Here is a 9909-nt window from a genome sequence, read left to right on the forward strand (position 1 = left end):
TCAAACTCAAATTTCATTAATGAGATCTACTTCACCGCTTCTCCACATCCCCCAAATTTCTAACCTATTCTCCCCCTTTAAAATGTTGATTTTTATTAGCACTCTTTAACCGCTTATACTCCTGCATAAACTTATAAGCGTTGTCATGCATTATCTGTCTATGGCCTATATCACTATAGTATCTGAGCACATCACAATCTTTGATGTATTTATTCTCACAACACCCCTGTGGTGTACGGTAGTGTTGTTATCCCCAATGTACAAATGGCAGAGTGAAGCACAGAGAGGCTAAGGCCCAGGTCGACAAAGGTATTTCAGCTCCTAACTTCCATTGGTTTTAGTAGAAGTTAGGAGCCCAAGGACATTTTGAGGACCTGAGCCTTAAAGTGACTTGTCCAGACACACAGGAAATCAGTGATGGAGCAGGGAATAGAATTCTAGTCCCAGGCCAGCACCCTAACTACTGGACCATTCGTATTATTGTAACAATACAGTTGCTCTAAACATCAGGTTTCTGTGGTTCCCCTTGCCCCAATAATTCTTTAATAACATAAGAACGGCCATACTGGTCCATCTAGCCCAGTATCCTGTCTTCCGATAGTGGCCAATGCCAGGTGCCCCAGAGGGAATGAACAGAACAGGGAATCATCAAGTGATCCATTCCCTGTTGCCCATTCCCAGCTTCTGGCAAACAGAGGCTAGGGATACCATTCATGCCCATCCTGGCTAATAGCCATTGATGGACCTATCCTCCATGAATTTATCTAGTTCTTTTTTGAACCCTGTTATAGTCTTGGCCTTCACAACATCCTCTGGCAAAGAGTTCCACAGGTTGACTGTGCATTGTGTGAAAAAAATACTTCCTTTTGTTTGTTTTAAACCTGCTGCCTATTTGGTGACCCCTAGTTCTTGTGTTATGAGACGGTGTAAATAACACTTCCTTATTTACTTTCTTTACACCAGTCATGATTTTATAGACCTCTATCGTATCCCCCTTAGTCGTCTCTTTTCCAAGCTGAAAAGTCCCAGTCTTATTAATCTCTCCTCATACAGAAGCCGTTCCATACCCATAATAATTTTTGTTACCCTTCACTGAACCTTTTCCAATTCCAATATATCTTTTTTGAGATGGGGCAACCACATCTGCACGCAGTATTCAAGATGTGGGCATACCATGGATTTATATAGAGGCAATATGATATTTTATATCTGTAGTAAGATGAGGCCCTGAAACAAACTCTTGTGTCAGAGGCCCAGTCTGAGGCCTGAAGCCTGAACCAAAGTACTTCCAGGCATTGCTAAGGAAAAGCTGGGCTGTGAGCCAGAGGCAGGCCCCACTCACAGAAGTTGGCGAGAAGAGGGTTGTTAGAAGCAGGTGCATTCACATATAAGTGCTAATAAGAGGAACTTGTGCCAAGATGGCACCTGGACACCCGATACAAGGACACTCCACAGACATAACAAGGAACAGGCAGGTGCATCTTAAAGACAGGGTCAAAAGGACAGCATGATGGATAGATCTGTTTGTTTGAAACAACATGATCAAAGGGGGAGACAGCACCCTAATGAGCCATGGGGCTGTACCTCAATACATCAGTAGGGATGAGTAATCTGTCCTGTAACTGTATAAAAGTAGGTCCCGGAGTGCGCATCTTTGTCCAGCCTAGGGGGCAGTGGAGTGTCCCGCCACTGACTGAGCTGTGTCCATTGCCGGGGGCACATATTCGTAGTATGTTCTGTAGAGTCTATAGGAAACTGTTACTGTGCTTCTGTGACGTTGTGCAGTCTATATGGTTTTATAAAAACTTGATAATAAGTCAATATAATGTAACTGGGATAGTTTTAGAAAAATTTGACAATAAGTGAATATAATGCAACTGGGGTATGCTTTGTGCAAAAGGTCTCTTGTAAGGTATCATTACAAAGCTCATAATCTACTGAGTGTGATCATCCTATTTGTAGAAATGTACCACTCTTGTATCTAACACTAGAAATATAAAACATAACTCTGAGGGCCTATTGTAATTATGTAAAGTGTGGGCCATTAATGGTGGTTTGGAATCTTGATGACTCCCATTAACAAGGACCATTGTCTGCAGATGACTGTGTTTACCTGTGAGTCTTCCTGTATATGTGTGTGCTGGCAAGTGAGTAATGAAGCCTTGCAGTGACATGTGATCATGTCACCTGAACTGGAATCCATCTTTAACCTGGTGCTTTTCCAGTGAGGGGGGGTGGAAACCCAGAGGGACAAAGGGTTCCCGCCTTATGCAAAAGATATATAAAGGGGTGGAACAGAACAAAGGGGGGTGAGGAGCCATCATGAAGAATCCCCTAGCTACCACCTGAGCTGGAACAAGAGCTGTACCAGGGGAAAGAATTGTGCCCAGGCCTGGAAGGTGTCCAGTCTGAGAAAAACTTACTGAAGCATCTCTGAGGGTGAGATTATCTGTATTTAGTTTGATTAGACATAGATTTGCGCATTTTATTTTATTTTGCTTGGTGACTTACTTTGTTCTGTCTGTTACTACTTGGAACCACTTAAATCCTACTGTCTGTATTTAATAAAATCACTTTTTATTTAGTAATTTACTCAGAGTGTGTATTAATACCTGGGGGAGCAAACAACTGTGCATATCTCTCTATCAGTGTTATAGAGGGCGAACAATTTATGAGTTTGCCCTGCATAAGCTTTATGCAGGGTAAAACGGATTTATCTGGGTTTAGACCCCATTGGGAGTTGGGCATCTGAGTGCTAAAGACAAGCACACTACTGTGAGCTGTTTTCAGGTGAACTTGCAGCTTTGGGACAAGTGATTCAGACCCTGGGTCGGTGTTGCAGCAGACTGGAGTGTCTGGCTCAGCAAGACAAGGTGCTGGAGTCCTGAGCTGGCAGGGAAAACAGAAGCAGGGGTAGTCTTTGCACATCGGGTGGCAGCTCCCAAGGGGGTTTCTGTGATCCAACCCGTCACAGCTTCGTTTGACAATAAACCTGGCTCGGGTTCCTTCGTACCTTACTAGAGTCTGTGGTCATTGGGGGTTCTCTCGGGGTCTGCTGTGCCAGCGATCTGCGCAGAGCCGGGGCAGCACACAGAGGGAACACGCACGCTGCCGACTGTTATCATCATCGAATGAGAGCAGAGCACCACACCGGTAGCTACTGACAACAATATCTTATTATCTATCCCTTTCTTCATAATTCCTTACATTCTGTTTGCTTTTTTGACTGCCGCTGCACATTGAGTGGATATTTTTGGAGAACTCTCCACAATGACTCCAAGATCTCTTTCTTGAGTGATAACAGTTAATTTAGACCCCATTATTTTAAATGTAGAGTTGGGATTATGTTTTCCAATGTGCATTACTTTGCATTTATCAACATTGAATTTCATCTGCCATTTTGTTGCCCAGTCATTCAGTTTTGTAGCTCTTGGCAGTCTGCCTGGGATTTAATTATCTTGAGTAGTTTTGTATCATCTGCAAATTTTGCCACCTCACTGTTTACCCCTTTTTCCAGATCAACATATATGAATATGTTGAATAGAACCGGTCCCAATACAGACCCCTGGGGGACACCACTATTTACCTCTCTTCATTCTGAAAACTGACCATTTATTCCTACCCTTTGTTTCCTATCTTTTAACCAGTTACCAATCCATGAGAGAACCTTCCCTCTTATCCCATGACAGCTTACTTTGCTTAAGAGCCTTTGGTGAGGGACCTTGTCAAAGGCTTTCTGAAAATTTAAGTACACTCTATCCACTGGATCCCCCTCAAAGAATTCTAGTAGATTGGTGAGGCATGATTTCCCTTTACAAAAACCATGTTGACTCTTCCCCAACAAGATATGTTAATCTATGTGTTTGACAATTTTGTTCTTTACTATAGTTTCAACCAGTTTGCCCGGTACTGAAGTCAAGCTTACTGGCCTGTAATTGCCGGGATCACCTCTAGAGCCCTTTTTAAAAATTGGCATCACATTAGCTATCCTCCAGTTATTTGGTACAGAAGTTGATTTAAATGATATGTTACAGACTACAATTAGTAGTTCTGTAGTTTCACATTTAAGTTCCTTCAGAACTCTTGGGTGAATGCCATCTGGTCCTGGGGACTTGTTACTGTTTAGTTTATCAATTTGTTCCAAAACCTCCTCTAATGACACTTCAATCTGGGACAGTTCCTCAGATTTGTCACCTAAAAAGAATGGCTCAGGTTTGGGAATCTCCCTCACATCTTCAACCATGAAGACCGATGCAAAGAATTCATTTAGTTTCTCCGCAATGGCCTTATCGTCCTTGAGTGCTCCTTGAGCATCTCGATTGTCCAGTGGCCTCACTGGTTGTTTAGCAGGCTTCCTGCTTCTGATGCACTTAAATAAAATTTTGCTATTACTTTTTGAGTCTTTGGCTAGCTGTTCTTCTTCAAATTCTTTTTTGGCCTTCCTAATTATATTTTTACACTTCATTTGCCAGAGTTTAAACTCCTTTCTATTTTCCTCACTAGGATTTAACTTCCACTTTTTAAAGGATGCCTTTTTGCCTCTCACTGCTTCTTTTACTTTGTTGCTTAGCCCCGGTGGCTCTTTTTTGGTTCTCTTACTATGTTTTTTTTATTTGGGGTATACATTTAAGTTGAGCGTCTATTATGGTGTCTTTAAAAAGTTTCCATGCAGCTTGCAGGGATTTTACTTTTGGTGCTGTACTTTGTAATTTCTGTTTAACTAACCTCATTTTTGTGCAGTTCCCTTTTCCTGAAATTAAATGCTACAGTGTTGGGCCTCTGTGGTGGTTTCCCTGCCACAGGGATGTTAAATTTAATTATATTATTGTCACTATTACCAAGCGGTCCAGCTATATTCACCTCTTGGACCTGATCCTATGCTCCACTTAGGACTAAATCAAGAATTGCCTCTCCTCTTGTGGGTTCCCAGACTAGCTGCTCCAAGAAGCAGTCATTTAAGAAACTTTATCTCTGCATTCCGTCCTGAGGTGACATATACCCAGTCAATATGGGGATAGTTGAAATCTCCCATTATTATTGAGTTTTTTTTTATTTTAATAGCCTCTCTAATCTGCTTGAGCATTTCACAGTCACTATCACCATCCTGGTCAGGTTGTCTTACCCAGCGGCCTAAATTTGGCCTCCAGGACCTCTCTCCTATCTTTCCCTATGTCAATGGTACCTACATGTAGCACAACCACCGGCTTCTCCCCAGCAGCAGCACTACACAGAAGTCTATCTAGATGTCTCGAGAGATCCGCAATCTTTGCACCAGGCAGGCAAGTCACCATGCAGTTCTCTCGGTCATTGCAAACCCAGCTATCTATGTTTCTAATGATCAAATCGCCCATTACTAATACCTTTCTTTTCCTAATAACTGGAGTTCCCTCCCCCGGAGAGGTACCCTCAGTGCGAGAGGATACCACATCATCATCTGGAAGGAATGCCCTAACTATGGGATCATTTCCCTCTGCTCCAGTTGGATGTTCTCCTTCCCTGAGACTTTCATCCTCCTCAACAGCACAGAGGCTGTCAGACTGGGGCTGGGACTGTTCTACTGTGTCCCGGAAAGTCTCATCTATGTACCTCTCTGTCTTCCTTAGCTCCTCCAGTTCAGCCACTCTGGTCTCCAAAGCCCGTACATGGTCTCGGAGGGCCAGGAGCTCCTTGCACCGAATGCACACGTACGCCACCTGCCCATAGGGCAAGTAATCATGCATGCTGCATTGGGTGCAATAAACTGGGTAGCCCCTACTCTGTTGCTGGACTTCTGCCTGCATTCTCTTTTTACTCCTACAGCTCGTTCCTTTGTTGATGTTTTGTTTTTATCAGGGTGTGGGTTTTTGGCTTTAAGTTTAAAGAAGTTTAAGGAATGTTAAGTGTATGTAACACCTCCCCCCTCCCCACACACACACACACTTCTCCTGGAGAACTCCCTTGCAAAACTCTCCTGTTAGCCGTTCCTATTGGCTAGCTCCTCTGGGCACTTAGGAGTGGGTTTTTTAAGGCCCTGGTCTTCCTGAGTAGCCCCACCCACTGGTTAAGGGTTGATGGATGCTAAAGAGTTTAGGGATTAAAGCCTTGTTAAGAAGCTCTCAGCCTTGCCTAGCAGGTCACTAGGCTCAGCACCCACACAGTTCCCCAAACAAACAGACCACACGGTATATTTCAGTGCAGCAGCAAGCACACCATTCTTTAATATTTGGAATGCAGACTGATGCCATGAAAAGGTGTTCTGCTCTTCATATGAGGATTGTAATAATTTACATTCAAGAGATTCACATGCCTAAAGCTGCGTAACTGCACGATCGCATTCCGTAACCCTTGTTCTTTTTCCTCCATTCTCTCTCCTGTTGTCTCTCTTTGCTTTTTACTGTCACTCATTGTGTCATATCTGGAAGCTGTTTCGGCAAGCAACCTGGTGGTCTTATCTGTTATATAAAGTTTGGCCCTCTTCTGGGTGCCATAGAAGTAATATAATACTTGTTTAAATTAGTTGTGTATGGCATGCTGATTTATATTAGAGAGCCTAAGAATCAGACATATCATATGCTTGCCACATATGCGAGAGTCTGTTCCATCAGCTCCCATGGCTCCTGATGCATCAATATCTAATGTTCAGAGCCTCTTCTCAAGCTGAAACAATTCAAACAATAAATGACATTACCTGGGTATTCCCTAGTGATCTACATTGATTCAGGGCAGATTTGATTGGCACTTTCTGTAATAGTTGGCATCACTGTTATCCCTTGCATTTAATTTAATCTTGGCCAGTCCCCTTTCACTAATGTTGATCTGCTTACAAATATTTTGAACAGTGTATTTTTGTCCTTGGAACTCTCTTGAAAGGAACTGATTTGCTGGGTTGTACTTCCTCTGATTCCTGTTTCTAGCCTAGCAACTTAAACACTTCTATGAGCATGTCATGAATTATCTGATGGTGTGTTCTGATATGGTAATTTCAGAGTTCACCAGGATGCTACTGGGTTCTGTTCAGTGTGGCCTAATCAGCTTCCCAGCACCTTGGTTTTTCTGTTCTTTAGTCATCTGCCTACACAGACTTCCCTCCTCTTGCAATTATCAGGAGTTCACTAATTATTCCAGTTTTAACATTCAACCTTTTGCCTCTGCCATCCTAAGACTGAGTAAGATCCACTAGTACAGTGGTACTCGAGCTTTTTCCATTTGCAGACCCTTAGAATATTTTGAATGGAGGTGCAGCCCCTTTTTGGCAATTTCAAATGGAGGTGTGGACCCTTTTGGAAATCTGTTGTCTATGTATATAGTTGAATTCTGTTCAGTCAGTTTTTCACAGACCCCTTAGACATAGTCTGTGGATCCCCAGGGGTTTGCAGACCACAGGTTGTGAACCACTGCACTACTACATTCATAGATTTGCTTGCTTAGTCTGCTTGGTCATCCCCACTAAATCATGAAAGACAATCTGATTTATTCATATATAATATATGGAGATATACCTATCTCATAGAGCTGGAAGGGACCCTGAAAGGTCATCGAGTCCAGCCCCCTGCCTTCACTAGCAGGACCAAGTACTGATTTTGCCCCAGATCCCTAAGTGGCCCCCTCAAGGATTGAACTCACAACCCTGGGTTTAGCAGGCCAATGCTCAAACCACTGAGCTATCCCTGCCACTCCCATCAGCCCATATGTCATCAGCAACTAGCTTCTACTTTCCTTGAGCATGTCCCAAGGCTTCCAGCTACAAGACATTGTGAAGTCACCAGCATGGACTGGGAGCAGGAAGTGGATTGTGTTGAAGAGGCAGTGAGAATCCCTTAAGAACATAAGAACGACCCTACTGGGTCAGACCAAAGGTCCATCTAGCCCAGTATCCTGTCTTCTGACAGTGGCCAATGCCATGTGCCCCAGAGGGAATGAACAGAACAGGTAATCATCAAGTGATCCATCCCCTGTCACTTATTCCCAGCTTCTGGCAAACAGAGGCTAGGGACACCATTCCTGCCCATCCTGGCTAATATCCATTGATGGACCTATCCTCCATGAATTTATCTAGTTCTTTTTTGAACCCTGTTATGGTCTTGGGGGTCTTAAAAGCTGGCAGCTCAGAGTGGGTATGTTAGCTATACAGGAAGGAAGGGCTGTCTTGTTTAGGAAAGGTTGGCTGTATCCAGGACAGCACTGTGATTTGATACCATCAGCAAAATATAGGTGCCTGTGACTCAAAAGCTGTGAATGAGCCTCTGGGGAGGTAGGAGCAGGAGCGCTGGGAAACAATGTGTGCAGATGTGGTCGCCCCATCTCAAAAAAGAATATTGGAATTGGAAAAGGTTCAGAAAAGGGCAACAAAAATTATTAGGGTTATGGAACGGCTTCCGTATGAGGAGAGATTAATGAGACTGGAACTTTTCAGCTTGAAAAGAGATGACTAAAGGGGATACGATAGAGGTCTATAAAATCATAACTGGTGTGAAGAAAGTAAATAAGGAAGTGTTATTTACACCTTCTCATAACATAAGAACTAGGGGTCACCAAATAGGCAGCAGGTTTAAAACAAACAAAAGGAAGTATTTTTTCACACAACGCACAGTCAACCTGTGGAACTCTTTGCCAGAGGATGTTGTGAAGGCCAAGACTATAACAGGTTTCAAAAAAGAACTAGATAAATTCATGGAGGATAGGTCCATCAATGGCTATTAGCCAGAATGGGCAGGGATGGTGTCCCTAGCCTCTGTTTGCCAGAAGCTGGGAATGGGCAACAGGGAATGGATCACATGATGATTACCTGTTCTGTTCATTCCCTCTGGGGCACATAGCATTGGCCACTGTCAGAAGACAGGATACTGGGCTAGATGGACCTTTGGTCTGACCCAGTATGGCCGTTCTTATGTTCTAATTTAAGTTGGTAACATTAATTTAGGATATTAAATCTTGACCACTAAATCAGAAACCCATCGGCCTATGTTTATCCAGTTACAAACATTAATACAGTCACTTCATAATTTTCAACAAATCAGTGTTTCCTGCAGGATCATGACATTTTCCCTGAGCTAAGCATAACTCCACTAGCATTTTAATTTACAGACATTCTTAAAACCAAACTGGTAATATCTTATTACACATAAGGATTGTCCTAGCTTAGATAAAAATGTGTCTTGGATTTTTCTAGCTATGCTCAGAGATCTTACACAGTAGATACACTGAATATGCCAGCGTGTTAAGGAACTGTAAGGAAACTAGCATTAAAAAGCAGCTTACTTCATTTTTTAAAGATATCTGATTATAACGTAAGTAATGATATAGTAACAGCAAGTAGCCACTCCTAGGGCTTTCTGGCAGAGCACATGGGAATTGTTCGGCTGCTCAAAGCTAACAAAATCCAGCCTGTTTCCTTAGCATGCGAAAGCAGATTTAATCTTCCTTCAGCTATTTTTTATCTTATTAGGCCTTGTCTACACTACGAGAGTACTTTGATTTTAGTTAATTCGACTATGTGGAATCGATATTACTAAGTCGAACGTGTGTGTCCACACTAAGGACAGTAATTCGACTTTGTGAGACTTTGTGAGTCCACACTAACGGGGCAAGCGTCGACATTGGAAGCGGTGCACTGTGGGCAGCTATCCCACAGTTCCCGCAGTCCCCCCTGCCCATTGGAATTCTGGGTCGAGCCCCAAATGCCTTCTGGGTAAAAAAATGTGTCGAGGGTGCTTTTGGGCGCCTGTCGTCATCCGTCCGTCACTCAAGCCCTCCCTCCCTGAAAGCGCCGGCGGGAAATCAGTTCGCGCGCTTTTCTGATTACTGACAGCGCGGACGCCACAGCAGTGCGAGCATGGATCCCGCTGCGACCATCGCTGCAGTTGTGGCAGTTCTCAACGCCTCGCAGCTTCTCCTCCACCTGTACCAGAGGCAGCTGCAGATCAATCATGA

The sequence above is a fragment of the Emys orbicularis genome, chromosome 1 (genome assembly GCF_028017835.1).
Source record: "Emys orbicularis isolate rEmyOrb1 chromosome 1, rEmyOrb1.hap1, whole genome shotgun sequence".
Taxonomy (NCBI): domain Eukaryota; kingdom Metazoa; phylum Chordata; order Testudines; family Emydidae; genus Emys; species Emys orbicularis.